The 18,116-nt window shown below is 47.1% G+C and overlaps 1 protein-coding gene across 4 annotated transcripts in view; it reads right to left on the reverse strand.

The window, feature by feature from the left end:
- Positions 1-18,116, reverse strand: part of VANGL2 (VANGL planar cell polarity protein 2) — a 51,803-nt gene that overhangs the window by 27,585 nt on the left and 6,102 nt on the right. For 2 of the 4 annotated variants that reach the window (XM_034426339.3, XM_034426338.3), the window contains exon 2: positions 10,933-11,118. The exons of the other annotated variants lie outside the window; for them this stretch is intronic. The gene's annotated coding sequence lies outside the window, so the exon portion shown is untranslated. The remainder of the gene's footprint in view (positions 1-10,932; positions 11,119-18,116) is intronic. 4 annotated transcript variants of the gene reach the window in all.

Raw genomic sequence — 18,116 nt, forward strand, 5'->3', positions numbered from 1 at the left:
CACTCCGGAAAGAAGCTGACTCGACAAAGCTCCCATCCTCCCCCCCCCAAAGGAAAGTCCCAGATCCGGTTCTCCTGGGGGGGGGGAGGACCGGAGTTGAGGGGCAGGGCGAATTCTTGGCAGCACCAAGTCCCGGGTGAAGGTGGCTCCGAGACTGCCAAGCGGAGATCCTGCAGGGTCCTCCATTTCTCCTCCATTAAAGCATCTCCTGGTGTCTAGACGGAGGTTGGTTGGCGCGTTGAGAAGCCCCCTCACGCTTGGAGATTCTTTATGAAAGAAACAAGCCTGCTCATTAGAACAAAGAATACAGGCCAGGAGGGACAAAGCACAATGAAAGGCTGTTTCGGCATCTGGGGCCATATTTTTGCAGACTTAAGAGAGTAAAAATGAACTAAGGCAGTGATGGCTAACCTTTTTGCCATCACGTGCCAAAAGTGGGGGGAGTGCAAGGGGTTGTGCACGTGCGTGTCCACACCCATAATTCAATGCTCCCCATCCCCACGAACTCTCCCCACTTTTGGCACACAATGGCACATGTTTGCCTCCTTCCGGTGGGACCAGAAGGCCCGTTTTTCACTCTCCCCTGGCTCCAGAGCCTTTCTAGGAGCCTGGGGAGGGCGAAAACGGCCTTCCCCAGCCCCCTGGAGGCCCTCCGGAGGCAGAAACAGCCTGCTTCCTGACTTCTGGTGGGCTCAGAAGGTCCCAAAATTAGCTGGCCAGTGCGTGCATGCATGCCAGACCTGAGCTAGGGCAACGCTCGCGTGCCCACCAATATGGCTCCACGTGCCATCTGTGACACACATGCCATAGATTCGCCATCACGGAGCTAAGGGATACCTAAACACCCTTTTAAGAAGATACAAGGAGATTATTTTATCCTGGTTCACATTTACAGGTAGTCCTCGACTTGCAACAATTTGTTTAGTGACCATCTGAAGTTACAATGGCATTGAATGAAATGTTTTCACACTTACGACCGTTGTAGCTTCCCTGTGGGTCACCTGATCAAAATTCAGATGCTCGGCAACTGACTCGCATTTATGACGGTTGCAGAGTCCCATGATCCCCTTTTGTGACCTTCTGACATAATAACCGTGTTATTAACTTGACAACTGTGGTGATTCACTTAACAACTGAAAGGTTGTAAAATGGGACTAAATTCACTTAACAACTGTCTCACTTAGCAACAGAAATTCTAAACTCAACCGTGGTCGTGAGCCGCCACCTATGCCTATACCGATGGCTGGAGAAGCTGCCTTCTGAGAATTCAGCCCTGGTTCAAAGGAGATGACCAGGGTGCTTATAGTTGCCAATAATTTTATTCTGGAAGACTCGCTGGTCTTCTGAATTCCATTAAAGGTAAAGATTCCCCTCGCACCTATGTGCTAGTCGTTCCTGACTCTAGGGGGCAGTGCTCATCTCCGTTTCAAAGCCGAAGAGCCAGCGCTGTCCGAAGACGTCTCCGTGGTCATGTGGCCGGCATGACTCAACGCCAAAGACGCATGGAACGCTCTTACCTTCCCACCAGAGATGGTCCCTATTTTTCTACTTGCATTTATTTTTACATGCTTTTGAATTGCTAGGTTGGCAGAAGCTGTAACAAGGAACGGGAGCTCACCCCATTACGCGGCACTAGGGATTCGAACCACTGAACTGCCAACCTTTCAATCAAGAAGCTCAGCATCTTAGCCACTGAGCCACCGCATCCCCCTGAATTCCATTAATGGTCACTAAACGAACGGTTGCATGTCAAGGACTTTCTGCACTGTCTGGAGAATAAATCAGCTTCGTAGACACTCATCTATCTCCTAATATCTCACCATGAACTGTCAGGCACTAAAAGAGGAGAAGCCAGAGAAAAACCAAGGGAAGCAAAGTAGAAGCAAAGTTATGCTGGGTACGGATAGTATGGAGCAGGAGCAGCTCTACCCCTCCTTCTCCAAATACAAGAACCAGAGCTCCTTCAACTCAGGGGTCCAACTCTGAGAGTTGAAGTCCACAAGGTTGGAGACCCCTGGCCCCAACTGAATTGCACCCTGGAACAATCAGAACAGACAAAAGGAAGTATTTCTTTCACTCAACGAGTAAATTCCGCTTGAAATCTGCTACCAGATGTGATGCTGGCTACCAACTTGGCTGGTTTCAAAAAAGGGGCTGTGTGATCCATGGGAATCCTGTTATTAAGCTCCTTATTATTTATTTATTTATTGGTTCGATTTATATGCCGCCCTTCTCCGGAGACTCAGGGCGGCTTACAATGCGTTAAGCAATAGCCTTCATCCTTTTGTATATAACTGCTTAGTAGGGCTTTCGCCCCCCCCCCCAAGCGGTGTTCTTTTATTTTATTAATTATTATTAAGTCAGTTTATTGCCCCCACAATCCGGGTCCTCATTTTACCTACCTCGGAAGGATGGAAGGCTGAGTCAACCTTGAGCCTGGTGAGATTTGAACTCGCAGTAATTGCAGGCACCTGGTGCTACTTAACAGTGTTACTTAACAGTGCTTAAGTCTGCTGCGCCACCATCGAGGCTCCACCATCTTAGCCTCGATGGTGCTGCACCTGCCTCCGAAGGCCTCCGCTGGCAGGCCTCCTGGTGCAGCTGGCTGGCCATAGTGAAAACAAGGGCAAGGGGTCCCATCCAGCAGGGCATGGCTTATACAATCCTGGGACCCTAAGGCTGGAAGGGATCTTAAGAGGTCTTCTAGACCAACCTCTTGCCCAAGATCACAGAACCTTCGGGCTGGAAGGGAGCATGGAGGTCTTTTAATAATCCTCTGCCCAAAATTGTAGAATTATAGAACAACAGGGCTTGGAAAGGACTTTGGTGGTCTTCACAATTGCAACAGGAAGAAACTACAGCCCCCCCCCCCCACTTCAAAATTACAGAATCATAGAATGTCAGGCTAGAAGAGACCATGGAGGTCTTTTAATAACCCCTGCCCAAAATCATAGAATGGTAGAACAGGCTAGAAGGAACTTTGGAGATCTCTGACTCCAACCCCCTGCCCCAGATATTCATCCATAAACTCAGGAGGAAGGTCATGGGATCTCCTTGCCTGCAGCTTTAGAGATGGCAAAAGGAGGAATCCTAGGGATGGAAGGGACCTTGGAGGTTTTAGTCCAGCCTCCTGCCCAAGATCATAGAATCAAAGAACCGTGAGCTGGAAGGGACTTTGGAGAACGTCTACTCCAACCCCGTCCCAGATGTTCAGACATAAGCTCAGGAGGGGGGCCATGGGATCTCCTTGCCTGCAGCGTTAAGAGAGATGGCGAAAGGAGGACAACACACAGTGTTTTGCAAACCGCACTGCTCAGCAATGGAAGTTCTGGTCCGAATTACAGTCATATGTCAAGGACTACCTGGACTTATGAAGCCATCCTAAAGACAGGCCACCACGCTATGCCAACTGGGTCATGCAGTCAAGCTGCCATCCAGGGCAGGGGCAGGTGGCAGCTCCGCTAGCCACACACGGATGGCACCCAGCTGCTGCTTATATTAGCAACGCTCCTTAACATCTGCCAGGCCTCCAGGATTTCCAAGCACAGATGTCTACCTGGGCAAGGTGAGAACTGCTCAGCACCTTTCTCCTTCCACCTGCAGGCCAGGCCCTGAAGGACACTCCCAGACACCTTCCCTGCATCCACCTGGCTTTAGAGCCTTCTGCTCTCCGAAACTGCAGAGCCGTCTCCTCACCACACCCTTGCAGTGGGAGGACAATTTCACAGCCATCGCCAGCCTTCCCCGGTGGCCACCAGCTCCAAAACGATTTCACATGCCTAGAAGTGACAGCAACTTTGGAGGGTGGGACATCAGAGATTGCACCTCTGGCTTGGCCGGCTGGAAAATGAGGACAGCAGCCCAAATCGGCTTTGCAGGGTTGAAGCACCGCACCTTCACACAACCCAAGCAACACACAATTGCCAACAGGATGAAGCTGCAGCCTACCAAGAAGAATAGTTTAGAAGCAAGGCAGTGACAGATGGTTGTTTTTTTTAACCGTGGACACTTTAAGATGGGTGGACTTCAACTCCCAGAATTCCCCAGCCACAGTTGAGAGATACTATCGTAGACTTTGGTTTGGATTATTGACTAGCCTTCCTTACCCAAAAGTATGACTCAACGGGTCAAATCACAAGATTAATATGCGGGCTTTACTCACCCAACAATTTTAACCCCGATTATTGTCCACGTTTCTTTTCCCAACCCGAGTTCCCCAGCCTTTCCCCAGCCTCTTCCCCTCCTTAGCCCCCACCCCACCCCCTTCCTCCCTTTGCAAGAAAGGCACTAAGCCCGTAAGCCCCAGTTGAATGCGCCTCTTCAAAGAGAGAGCAAGGATTGTGAAATGATAAAACGCCGATTCCGTCAGAGATTCTTCTCTCCCTGGGCCACTCCATTTCCAGAGAACAAGGCTTCGTTGGAAGAGCCTTACGAAAGACTGGGGGCAGGGGAGGGGAGGGGAGGGGGGTCTTGAAGAAAAGGGGGACGAAAGGCAGCCAAGTGTCCTGGATGTGCAATCAACCTTGAGGCTCTGAGAACACAGAGGACCATGCCTCAAAGGTGCTTTTCCAAAAGGTAACTGGATTTTTCTTTTTTTTTTCTCTCTCTCTGAAAACACTTCACACAAACAAAACGGTAGAACTGAAAAAAGCTTCTTGGATGACCAAGGGAAATGTTTTCGAAGAAAAATAACAAGAAGAGCCCAGTTGCCTTTTGGGAAAAGCACTTTTTTGGGACAACCGTGACCTCGATGACTGAGAATCTCCAGAGATGACCATGACTGTGTTGGGTTGAAGGCCAGCTAGCAAGGGGCCCTCACACCTCCGCTTTTATACCCAAGAGAAGACCGCAGATCCGTGATGGCAAGCCTATGGCATGTGTGCCCGAAGTGGCATGCAGAGCCATGTTTATTTATTATTATTTTATTTACTGGCTCGATTTATATGCCGCCCTTCTCCGGAGACTCAGGGCGGCTTATAATGCGTTAAGCAACAGCCTTCATCCTTTTGTATATAACTGCTTAGTAGGGCTTTCGCCCCCCCTCCCCCCCCAGCGGTGTTCTTTTTAATACAAAGTCAGCTTATTGCCCCCACAATCCGGGTCCCCATTTTACCTCCCTCGGAAGGATGGAAGGCTGAGTCAACCTTGAGCCTGGTGAGATTTGAACTCACAGTAATTGCCGGCAGCTGACAGCTAAGTGCTACTTTAACAGCACTTAGTCCACTGCGCCACCAGGCTCTGTTGCCTGGCACGCATGGCACTGCCCATTCCTCTTCCGGGTTTCTGGTGCGCGTGCGCATGATGACCAGCTGGCCTTTGTGCATGCGACAGTACCGGAAACCGGAAGAGCTAGTCCTCCGTTCTCCGGTGTGAGCGTGCGCCAGCTGATCAGCATATTTGCATGCGTGAAAGTAACTGGAAGACTTGCATGTGTGTGCCGGAAATCAAAAGTACCTTATCCGGTGTGCACATGGCCCCCTTGGGCAGCTCCTCTTCCTAGTCGCAGCCCTGACGAGCGTGTGCATGCGCTAACTGTTCACTTTTCAGCACTTGGTGCCACACCCACCTGTGCACGCTCCCTTTTCGGCACTTGGTGCCAAAAAAGTTCGCCATCACTGCCATAGATGGTAGATGTTGGCATAAGGTCAGCCAGCACCGTAACTACTGGAAGCAGTCAGAAATGTGGGGTTCACCAATGCCACATAGCTTCCAAAGATCTATGAATGAGATCCTGATTCCAGGAGGGACTTTCAAAATGACATCACAATTTATAAAAACCAACACTTGTGGTAAAACAACACTATATTGGATGTATGATTGGGGTGTAACCCAGCCATCTTGTTGTTCAGCAATGCTGTTGGGGCTGAGGTGACACCCCAAAGAGGGAGGAAGAGCCCAGCAACATGAATGTGCTTTTTCCAGATGTTTTGGTCTCCCTAGTCCATCACTTCAGCATAGCTACTGACAGCTGTAGCCCCAAAACATCTGGAAGACACTCAAGTTGGGTCTCCCTGGAGGACGGTCAATTAAAGGATCTCATGCATTTTCCTCCTGGGCAAAATTCACTAAAAGATTCAAAGGCATTGCAAGCGATTCTACCGTTCTGAATCTCCTCGGTTCAAGAGGGCCATATGTTTGCTAAAATTGAAATTAATCTATTGTCTAAGTCGGCAATTTCTCAGCCTTGCCGCTTTAAGAGGGATGGACTTCAACTCCCAGAATTCTCCAGCCAGCATAGAATTCTGGGAGTTGAAGTCCACTGTGAAGTGACCAGAGTCTGCTCTAAATCATCCAGAGATTCGAAAAGTGCTCAACACTCAGTCTATTTTAGAGCTACCTTTTCACACCAGATCCTTCTCTCCTGCCTGATCCGGGGCAAGAGTGAGAGATCTGTTAGAATCTACAGCCACGTTTGCAGCAGAGAAAGGCAACAGGGCAAATCTAACAGAGGAAAGATATAAAGTGTTTGGGCCGTTCAAAGGTCTCGATGCCCAGAGACATATTCTCCACCTTGGTTGAACCTCTCCTTGTAACCATCCCTGTCCACTGACATGCAGGCCACCAAGAACATCTGCTGATCTTCACCATCTGGACCTTTCCTGGAGAAACCAGAGGCGAAACCTGACCAAAACACTCAACCACTGAATTGCTCCAAAATGGTCCGATGTACCCAGAGATACCACCATAACCATTAAGGTGCTGATCCTAAATTTTTGAAGCCTCTTCCTCTTGACCCCAAAGCTCCCTGGCATTAATTTACAACACAGCATAAGAGAGTTGGAAGGGGCCTTAAAGCAGGGGTCTCCAACGTTGACAAGTTTAAGACTTGTGGACTTCAACTCCCAGAGTTCCTCAGCCAGCTTTGCTTCAACTCTGGGAGTTGAAGTCCACAAGTCTTAAAGTTGCCAAGGCTGGAGACCCCTGCCTTAGAGGTCTTCTAGTCCAACCCCCTGCTCAAGCAGGAAATTATTCTAGACCAATGGCTGGCCAGTCTCTTCTTGAAAACCTCCAGTGATGGACACCTACCCTACTAAATTCCTGAGACGTTTAGGGTCGGGGCAACTAATAACCATTTAATATTGTTAAAGTCAGTTTGTTTTTTGCTCGTCTTTGTCCTACATTGTCCTGCCTATCTTCTCTCCTAAGCCACATGTATCTGATACTGTTTTACTCTGCCTCAAGGGCCCTTTTATTATGCATGCAGATAGAAACTAATACCTCTGCAAATGAAGGCCATTGTTTAAGGAAGGCCTACTGCTGATCTCGGGCCTGCATTGAACCTTGAGAAAGAAAGAGCAGCATTGAGTGGTTGTTTTTTCTAAGCACTGTCTTAAAAAAACAAATTTACAAATCCTTCACCTTTTAAAACAGCTGCCCTTTAATTTAACTGGTTTGTCTATCTCTGCAACTTTAAGTAGGGCGGACTTCAACTTCCAGAATTCCCCAGCCAGCTATGCCTTCCACTGAAAGGTTTGTGTCTATAGGGCAGGGGTCTCCAAACTCGGCCACATTAAGGCCTGTGGACTTCAACTCCCAGAATTCCCCAGCTGGCGCATGCGGGCTGAGGAATTCTGGGAATTGAAGTCCACCCTCTTAAAGTTGCAGAGAGTGAGAATATAATATAGAATAATAGGGTTGGAAGGGATTTTGAAGGTCTTGTAATCCAGGGGTCTGCAATCTTAAACACTCAAAGAGCCATTTGGACCCATTTCCCACAGAAAAGAAAACACCGGGAGCCACAAAATCCTTCCCGTGCCTGACTATTTCTTGAGCGGCCACAAAACAAGCCTATGTAGTGGAATTAAACCTTCTGTTTTCTTCTGAAACTTTTCTTTTCTTGGATTTATCCATGGTTGGCCTACCGAGAGTTGAAAAGCTCAATAAATCGCGTGCTGCAGGTGTTGCACATTGGCGGTTGTGACACATATTTTGAGTGACGGGGAGCTACAGCAGAAGGATGAAAGAGCCACATGCGGCTCCAGAGCTGCAGGTTGCTGACTCCTGTTCTAGGCTAACACTATATTCAAGCAGAAAACCATTCAGGACATTGAACCTGCCAATACAGGGTGGGTCCTTGACTTATGACCACAACTGAGCCCAAAATTTCTGTTGGTAAGTGAGACATCTGTTAAGTACGTTTTGCTCCGTTTTACGACCTTTCTTGCCAGCTGTTAAACGAATCACCGCAGTTGTTAAAATTACTAACACAGCTGTTCAGTGAATCTGGCTTCCCCATCGACTCTGCTCGTCAGAAGGTCACAAAAGGGGATGCCAAGTGTCTGAATTTTGATCACGTGATCATGGGGAGGGCATGCTAAAGCCACAGGGCAAAAGTTTGCTCTTTTCCTCGATGCAAGGGGACGTTTAGTTCTCCCACCCACCCCCAAATACAGAGAAGGTGGGGCTGAAATGGGTGGAGGGCTGGGGCCTTCACAAAGAGGGGGAGGCTGCTGCAAATTAGGCTCATATCACTGGGGCTGGGGGCAACCCTTGACAGATTCTCCGCTCCCCCCTCCCCACAATGCAAGCACCGCTGCCTGCACAAAAGGCGAGAGAAAGAGAGACCAGCCTTTTGTGCAAAACCCCTGGAGAGTTTTGCACATTTATCACGGCCGGGAGGGGGGGTGCGGGGGGGGGGAGAAACAAAGCCGGCCTGAGACACGCACAGCCGGTTACCTAGGCGATGGCAAGCAGGCCAGGGAGCTTGCAGGCCAGCATCCAAAGAGGCCAGATGAAGTTTTTGGGGAGGGGGGGAGATGGGCAAGGGGTGCCCAAAGAGGGGGATGCTGCCCCCATCGGCCTCCGCCCCCCTGAGCTTTGTTTGGTGGGGGAGAAAAAACAAGGGTTTCTCGGGGAAACAAAGCAGCCGGGACAGCTGGGGGCAAACATTTTGGAGAGGGGTTGGGTGGGGGGCTTTTTTTGAATAGAAGAGGTTGGGAAGGTGGCCGTGGACTTATTCAGGCTGGCCTTTGGGTGAAGGAAAACACAGAGGGCCACCTCTGTCACCCCCAGCCCTCTGAGCTGAGCCCCCCCAGCCGGGGGCGGGACCCTTTTGCAAGGTGCCCATTCGGAGCAATCCACTCGGTTACAAAAGAAAATATTCGCACAGTGCAAGGATTCAAAGCTCCACCTGTTCCCAGCAGCTCCAGGCGAGGCAGGGAAGCAGCCCCCATTCAGTGGGGAGGGGGCAATTTGGAGCTGGATGCACCCGCTAGAGAAGTCAGCCCCCAAGACCCAATGGAGAGTCCTCCCTCCCGAATGGTGGGGGTGCAGCTTCCTGACCCTAAATCTCTCAGTCAAGTTGTGGATGGCTCACAAGGGGATTAAAGTGGGGAGGGGACGTGTTACAGGGGCCCCCAAATTCAGGTTCTGCTCTCAGACGTCCCAGTCTTCGGAAGGCATGTGCAAACAATTTCTTTATGAAATTCATTTACCGCCCATATCATTCTGCAAAGAGACTCTGGGCAGCACAAAATTTGAGAGAGACTAGATAGACAAGAGAGAGACACAGAGAGAGGCAGAGAGACAAGAGAGCAAACTAGATAGACAGATGGATGAGAGACAGAAAGAGGGAGGCAGAGTGGGGGGGTAGAAAGAAGCTGACTAGACATAGATTAAAAAAAGACAGACCTGAGAGAGAGATACAGGAAAGAAGGAAGGAAGGAAGGAAGGAAGGAAGGAAGGAAGGAAGGAAGGAAGGGGGGAAAGAGAGAGAGAAGCAAGACTGTTAGAGAGACAGACAAGAGAAAGAAACACACAGGATAAACAGGGGAAAGAGAGACAGAGACAGACAGACAGAAAAGACAGACAGAGAGACAGAGACAGGGAGGCGGGGGAGGGGGGGCAGAAAGAAAGTGAGTACAGACCAGAGAGAGAGATACAGGATGGAAGGTTGGACAGGAGAGAGAGAGAGAGAGAGAGAGAGAGAGAGAGAGAGAGAGAGAGAGAGAGAAGCAAGATAGTTAGAGAGACAGACAAGAGAACGAAACAAACAGGAGAAAGGGGGGGGGGAGAGGGAGATTTGCCTGTGTCTTCTGAAGACTGGGCCATCTGGGAGCAGAACATGAACTTGGGAGCCCACTTCCCAAATGCCCAACAGTGTCCATCCCCAATGGACATCCTGACCCACAGAGGTGGGCCCAAGGGCTGCATTAACCTACAGCGGCCTGCGCCTTCCTGTGCTGTCAGCCCATGGCCTGTGCATGATCGAGAGTTCTCTCTGCAGCGATGAAGCTACTACACCACTGCTATTTAATCCTCAAACATCACAAGTGTATTTGTGATTCTCTACAGCTGTGTTTCTCAACCTTGGCAACTTTAAGATGTGTGGACCTCAACTTACAGTAGTCTAAGCACCCTGTTATTAACACAGCTGCCTGCAATTTACTGCTGGTTCGAATCTCTCCAAGGCTCAAGGTTGACTCAGCCTTCCATCCTTTCTAAGGTAGGTGAAATGTGGACCCAGTTTGTGGGGACAATAAGCTGACTTTGTATACATATACAAAAGTATGAAGGCTATTGCTTAACGCATTGTAAGCCGCCCTGAGTCTCCGGAGAAGGGCGGCATATAAATCAAATTAAAAAAAAAAAAAAAAACAACCTTCCAGAATTCCCCAGCCTTCTGGGAGCTGAAGTCCATGCAGCTTAAAGTCCCCAAGGTTGAGGCTTTTTCCTCACCTCTAACACACCCAGGATTTTATTAAGACTTAAAAAGAACAATTCACCCATTATTAGCCAATATAGCCTCTATTCACACAGCTAAAGGTTTTGGACAACGGCTGAGATAAAGCCACTATTCTTGATCAAAACTCCATCACTGATTAAAAACAGCTTCAACAAAGTCTCAGGAATCATAACCAGCAGGAGAAAACACACCCCAGTTGAAGGTCCTTCTTCCAGGCCAGCCCCCCCTCCAAGAGAAGCCACACTCACCGACCCAAAGGGCGCTGAAGAACCGTCTCTTGCTTGCCCACTCAGCCCCACCAACAGCTGTACATAGCCGGGCCGCTGAAGACTCAGCCGCTGGGCCAGACGCTCCCTCCTCTCCTGGTTAGTGTGGCAAGTCCTGGATCTCAGCATCTACAAGGGCTACCGTGTAGTCCAAGGTCCAGAAACGAGCTGCAGAAAGAACCAAGATCAAGTATGAGAGAATGCAAGTAGGGTTGGTTGTTGTTATGATTCCTTATTTTAGCTATGAACCATAACGAAGCAAGAATGGGGTGAAGAATCCAAAAAGTATCTTGAATGGTTGGGGAAAGTAAAGGAGAAGGCAGCTTGAAGGACCGTTTATCCTACAAGGAAGGACGAAGGGACAATTAACCAGTGGAAGAGTTCGCCTTCAGAAGTTGTGGGTGCTCCGTCACTAGAGGTTTTTAAGAAGAGATTGGACAGCCACTTATTTATTTATTTATTTATTTATTATATTTCTATACCGCCTTTCTCACTTGTCTGAAACCCTGTAGGGTCTCCTGCTTGAGCAGGGGGTTGGACTAGAAGACCTCCAAGGTCCCTTCCAACGCTATTCTGATTCTGATTCAGCATATTTCGACCAGTTGGTAAAGGTGCCCAGAATCAAACTGTGAGACGTGGCCCTTCAAGGGTGGCTCCAGCACTTCACGATATTGAAAGCTCTACAGAATTGGACATCATGAGTCCAACCAACGGAGGAGATCGGGGGATCAGGCCCAGAGGGATAAAGGCGGAGGAGGATGTTGCATGTCCCAGCAAGAATTAACATTACATCAAGGTTTCATGGGTTGAGAAATCAAAAAGGGAAAAAGGAGGATCTCAATAGCACTTAGACTTATATACCACTTCACAGTCATTTACAGCCCTAAGTGATTTACAGAGTCAGCCTTTTGCTCCCAACAATTTGGGTCCTCATTTTACCGACCTCAGAAGGATGGAAGGCCGAGTCAACCTTGAGCTCGTCAGGAGCGAACTGCTGGTAGTGGGCAGAATTTAGCCTGCAATCCTGTATTCTAACCACAGGGAGGGAGGGAGGGAGGGAGGGAGGGAGAGAAGGAAGGAAGGATAGCAATGGCACTCAGACTTATCTACCGCTTCACAGGGCTTTGCAGCCGTCTCTAAGCGGTTTACAAAGTCAGCATAATTGCCCCCCCCAACCATCTGGGTCCTCATTTTATCGATAAACAATAACGCAGATATCCTAGTCTCAAGTCCAGGATTCGGTTTGATGAGAGCTTTTGGTTCTAGAGGAAATTATGGAAATGATGCACACTGTGGACTTCTTGCGATACTAACATTCAAATTCAGCCATGAAATTCTCTGGGAGAACATTCAGGAAGCACAACCATTAATTCTACTCAACAGTTGTGAAATTGACAGACGTTGAAGTCCACTCAAGCTTGAAGTCACCAAGGTTGAGAAACATGGAGATGGGGGAAGGGCAAGGGGTCATGGGCTTCCTCCAAGGAACATCACAGCCCACACAGCCCTATACCGCCCTTCATACGCATTCAAACCCCAGAGTCTCCAACCTCGGCAACTTTAGGACAGTGGACCTCAACTCCAGAATTCCCAGCCAGCATGCAACTGACTGAGGAATTCTGGGAGTTGAAGTCCACCAGTCTTAAAGTTGCCGAGGTTGAGTCCCCTGGCCTAAAGACACAAACATTTCAGTGGGAGGGAACCATGGGCAGAATCGCCTCCAACGTCAAGTCTAAAACCTCCATGTTGGCAATTTTAGTGGTTAAGCTTCAACTAATTTTTCCCCACCCTGGGAGCCTATGACAGATTGCATGGCGACTACACGTTCCTGGATTTTTAGATGGGCAACGCTTAATCTGACCACAGAATTTAGGAAAAAGATCTTGGAACAAATAGCTGATCACTAGTGAAATGTTAAGCTGGTAAAATACAGACAAGTCTTCAAATTTCAACCATGCGTTTGAACGGTCGTTTGAAGTTACAACAGCACTCAAGAATGGTCCTCGCACTTATGACCATCCGTTTCCCCATCAATTTGGACACTTGTCAACCAGCATGCATTTACAATAGTTGCAGCATCTCGGGATCAGGGGATCACTATTTGCAAACTTCCCAGCCAGATTCCAGCAATCAGAGCCAATGGGGGAAAGGCAGACTCACTTAATGACAATGTGATTTGCTTAACTGCAGTGATTCACTTAACAACTATGGCCAAAAAAGTTTTAAAATTGTGCACCACTCTGCTAACTGCCTTGTTTAGCAACAGAAATTCTGAATTGTGGTTGTTAAGTTGAGGATATGGATGGATGGATGGATGGATGGATGGATGGATGGATGGAAAGAAGGAAACGAGAAAGGAAGGCAGGCAGGCAGGTAGGCAGGCAGGCAGGAAGGAAGGAAGCAGAGGGAGGGAGGGAGGGAGGGAAGGAAGGAAGGAAGCAGAGGGAGGGAGGGAGGGAGGGAGGAAGGAAGGAAGGAAAGAGGCAGGCAGGAACAGGGAAAGGAAAGGAAAGGAAAGGAAAGGAAAGGAAAGGAAAGGAAAGGAAAGGAAAGGAAAGGAAAGGAAAGGAAAGGAAAGGAAAGGAAAGGAAAGGAAAGGAAAGGAAAGCCCAGAGTAGGAGAAGAGAGGAAAAACAGGAAGGAAACCATGGCAAAGAAGGCCATAAAATCCAAAGAAGGCCACTCTGCTTAGCAACAGTCATTCTGCTCCCAATTGTGAACCTAAGTCGAAGACTGGCATGGCAACCTCAACATTATTTTGCAGTTCCCAAAAGAACAAATATCCTGCTCCCAGCTGCCATGCCCAATTCTGGGGGCATCATTTCAAAAAAAGACTCGGAGAAATTGCCACGGGTTCAGCCCAGCGCAAGGAAGGCTAATTGGCAGGTAGACGAAACCTCTAATGAGAGGTTGAAGCATTTGGCTGGGCAAGTTTTGGCTCCTTTGAAGAAGACAAGAAAGGGACACAATTGTGCCTCCCGACTCCTTCCCTAGAGAGAACTGAGCAAAATGTCTGGTTTCCTTCGGGGTTTTTGCCTCCCAGCCACCCCCGAGACCCCCCTAAGTCCCTTCAAAGTCCAGGACTCCTCTGTCAAATCCAAGAAGCATCTGGATCTTCTCACAGCCCGGTGGCCATTAGGAAGGAAAGCTCCTCTTAGGCGACCCTTGCAACTCCAACAGCTGGAATGTATATTTCCCAATTTTATGAGTTCGTAAAGTTTATGGGGTCTCTACAGCCAACAGATGCCTCGCCTTCCTCCCCCAGACCCAAAGCTTCAAATCTCCCCCCTTTTTTTTTTCAGAGCCCTCCGAGGCAGCTTATCTGGAGCTTTAATCATCTTGCCTGAAGACTGAAGAGGGTTCAAGACATTTGAAACCCTTTTTAGAACTTTCTATCCACTTAATAAAGATCGTCCCTGGATATATGGGTTCAGCCAGGGAAGCTGGAGAAAAAGGGGAGGGGGGTTAAGTCATTTCTCCCCATCATTGCAGCCCATGAATACAAGACCAGGGATCAACTGGGTCACCAGGCTTCATCTTTTCTAGATCTATCTGCAAGTCAATCTAGAATAGAGGTCTTCCAGCAGGGTGGATTTGATTTAAATCAACTTGATTTAAATCATAATTTTTAAAGAGCAACTGTCATCTCTGTCCCGCTATTGATTCACTGACAGTCCCAATCTGCAACCTCCTCATGCTACATAACTAAGATCCATGTCACATTGAATAAAGTAAATTATGAATGTATCTTAAATAGAAAACTATCTTGACAGATTTTTACTCCAAAAGCGTTTTATTAAAATAAATTTTATAAAAATCAAAAAAATCCGATTAAATTTTTTTAAAAATCTTGATACTTTTGATTTTTTTTAAAAAAAAAATCGTCAATTTTTATCCACCCTGTCCTCCCACTTACACACACACCCCAAGACTTTGCTACTTCTCTAGTTAGGGTCACACCTTTTCCCAGGTAATCCCTTTTCATCTAATTCTGCAATGAGATGGGATGCACAAGTCCTGTAAAATCCCAGAATGGGATGCACAAGTCCTCACCCTAGTTGGATCTGCACTGAGCCGTATTTGATGACAATTTGTTAAATAAGCCATAATCTTGGGTTGATTCCACCCGACATGGCAGACTATGAATAGCCATGTTCGCACCACACCTAAATATCTAGCAGCTACGTTTGCATAAGATGCTAAACTTGGTTAGGTTTAATTTGGTTTTCTGGCCAAATAACTGTGGGAATACTATGATGGACGTAAGTGTGAGGGCTGGACATAAGTCACTGTTTTCGGTGCCATTCTAATTTCAAACACTAATTGCATTAAATTAATAGGGCTGTACTGCTACTATCCTTCTCATCTGTCCTATTACCTTCCCCTATTTGGTATCTTATGATTTATCACTTTGTCGTTTGTATGTACACTGAGAGCTTATGCACTGGAGACAAATTCCTTGTGTGTCCAATCACACTTGGTCAATAAAGAATATTCTATTATGAAATGAATGATTGTAAATTGAAAACTACCCATAATTTTTTTTTATTGAAAAGTTTAACAGAAAAAAAGATTTTCCCCCCAATATTCCCCCCACCCTTTTTCCCTCCCCCTACCACCCCCACACCCCTTCCCCCTGCCCATAAATTCTTGAAGTTCAACAAAAAAGCCTCCAGCCATCCATTATCAAAAACACAGACAAAGGTACCACAAATCTGTGTTGGATTTTCTCGTGACACCCCAAATCTTCTGTGGGTCCTGCAAAGCCTTTAGAAGTTCTATAATCCAAGCAGGTAGTGACTTCTTTGCAATCTGCAAAGAGCAGAGCTCTTATCCAAGATCTATTAATAGATAAAGACATTCTGGTTAAACAAACAATAGACAACTAGTGTACAATGCCAAGCCTTTGTTAAACTCACTGAATCAATATTCAGCATCTTTGACAGGAAAAGCAGTCAGGGCTTCTAGCAAGCGATGGCACCTCTTACGAGAGGTGGGACTTCAACCAAAGGTTTCCTGTACTTGGGCATCAATCCTACACACCATCCTGGAGACATTTTGGCCCATCTTCCTTTCCAAAACAGCTTTAACTCACCGACGTTGGGGGGCCATCTTGACCAAACTGGTTTCTTCAGTTCATGCTACCACGTTTCACTTGGGTTAAGATCAAGTGGCCAACTCAACCATTTTCAAATGCAAAATTTCTTTGGCTTCAAACCTTCTTTGGTAAATTTATTCATGCGTTCAGGGTTGCTGCCATGTTAAGTTTCAACTCATGTACAGACTACCTTGACATTCTCCAGTAAAATATTCTGGTACAATCCAGAATCTACTATTGCCCCAAGGATGAAGACCATCCAGATTCTGAAGCTGCAAAGCAACCTCAAGTTAAATGCTCACACAGTCTGCTTTATGCTGGGAAGGAGAGCTTCTTCTGTTGAAATGAATAGACTTCTCCAGGTGTAACATTTCTCAGTAAAGCCAGAAAGTTCTCCATTGACTCATCTGTCTATAAGAGTGTGGTTCCAACGACTACTAGGTCATCCAATGTTCCTTGGCAAACTCAAGTTGAAAACAATATGCTTTCTGTAGAAGACTTGCCTCTTTGATGTTCTTCCATGGACATCCTCATGCTGATGGACACTGAAATTAAGGCCATGCAAAGATGCTCCACAGATCTTCTGCAGAAGTTCTTTGAGACCTCCTGCAGTATTATATATCCTGTTCTTGAGATAATTCAGTTGGATGAACATCAATGGGAAGGCTAACAATGGTGACCATGGATGAATGGAGACTGTCAACATTTTCTGAGTCCTGCAGAAAACTCTTTGGATTGGGATATAATTCATTTTCACAAACTTGAATAGTAGACTCCAATTGTAATCAGACAACGTAAGTTTTTAATATGGAAGGTCCCTTAAACATAGGTCCAACTGCAACTGGTGCAATGATTTACCCTCTCAAGAGCATCAGATAGCCCATATTTTCACCAACAAAAACGGTGACTATTAGCGCAACATTTTTCCATAAAGATTAACAAAAAGCATTATTTTTCACGCTATTTTGTTTAGCCAGAATCCCTTTATCCATTAATAATGTTCAGATGAAGCTCTAATTACATTGCATGTCACAGTCAGCAAGATTATGGATCACCATAATTAAGCCTCACCATAATTAAAATCCCTCCAGCCAACGGCAGTCCACCATTTTCCAAAGCACATCTGGTTCCAGCTTGAACAGCGTTTGCCCTAGGAAGTTTTTCTTAAAAGTCCCATCAAAATCTGCTTCCTCGTCATTTACACCCATTATTCTTCTGAACGAATCTGCCCTCTCTCTTCTACATGAATCCTTCACGTACAGGTAGTCCTCGACTTGCGGCCATAACTGAACCCCAAATTTCTATTGCTAAGTGAAACATTTGTTAAGTGTGTTTTGTCCCATTTTACAACTTTGTCACAGCTGTTAGGTGACTCATTCATTGTTAATAACACAGCTGCGAAGTGAATCTGGCTTCCCCACTGACTTCTGCCTGTCAGGTCGCAGAAGGGGATCACAAGACCGTGGGATACAGCAACCGTCATAAGTACATGTCAGTTGCCAAGCATCTAAATTCTGATCATGTGACCATAGGGATGCTGCAATGATCGGAAGTCTGAAAACCGGTCGTAAGTCACTTTTTTCAGTACCATTGTAACCTGGGTCGCTAAACAAATTGTTATAAGTCGAGGACTATCTGTATTTGAAGCCAGCTAACCTGAGCCACACATTTATTTTCCTCTGAAGGCTAAACACCCACGAAGTTTTTCCTTCCAGGTCCTGGATCACCTTAGCTGCTCTCCTTTGGACCTGTACCACTCTGTAAATTCCTGAAATTCCTACAATGCATTCTCCAGAACTGGACACAACTGTCTTAAGTGGACTCTGACCCAACCAGAGCTTATGCCAGCAAACAACAAGTCACAATTAACATGGCACTGGCTACAACTGCAACAGGTATCTTAAGAAAGCTGCACAAAAATACACAGAAAGCCATCTTCTCCAATGTGGCTCCTCCAGATGAGGGACTACAACTCCCGGAATTCCCTTAATCAAGGCTGAGGATTCTGGGAATGGTGGCCTCGTCACATCTAGAAGGCACCAGGTTAAGGGTCCTGTCAAGGCAAGGG

This window comes from Pantherophis guttatus, chromosome 18, assembly GCF_059756535.1.
Source record: "Pantherophis guttatus breed Tessera chromosome 18, ASM5975653v1, whole genome shotgun sequence".
Classification (NCBI taxonomy): domain Eukaryota; kingdom Metazoa; phylum Chordata; class Lepidosauria; order Squamata; family Colubridae; genus Pantherophis; species Pantherophis guttatus.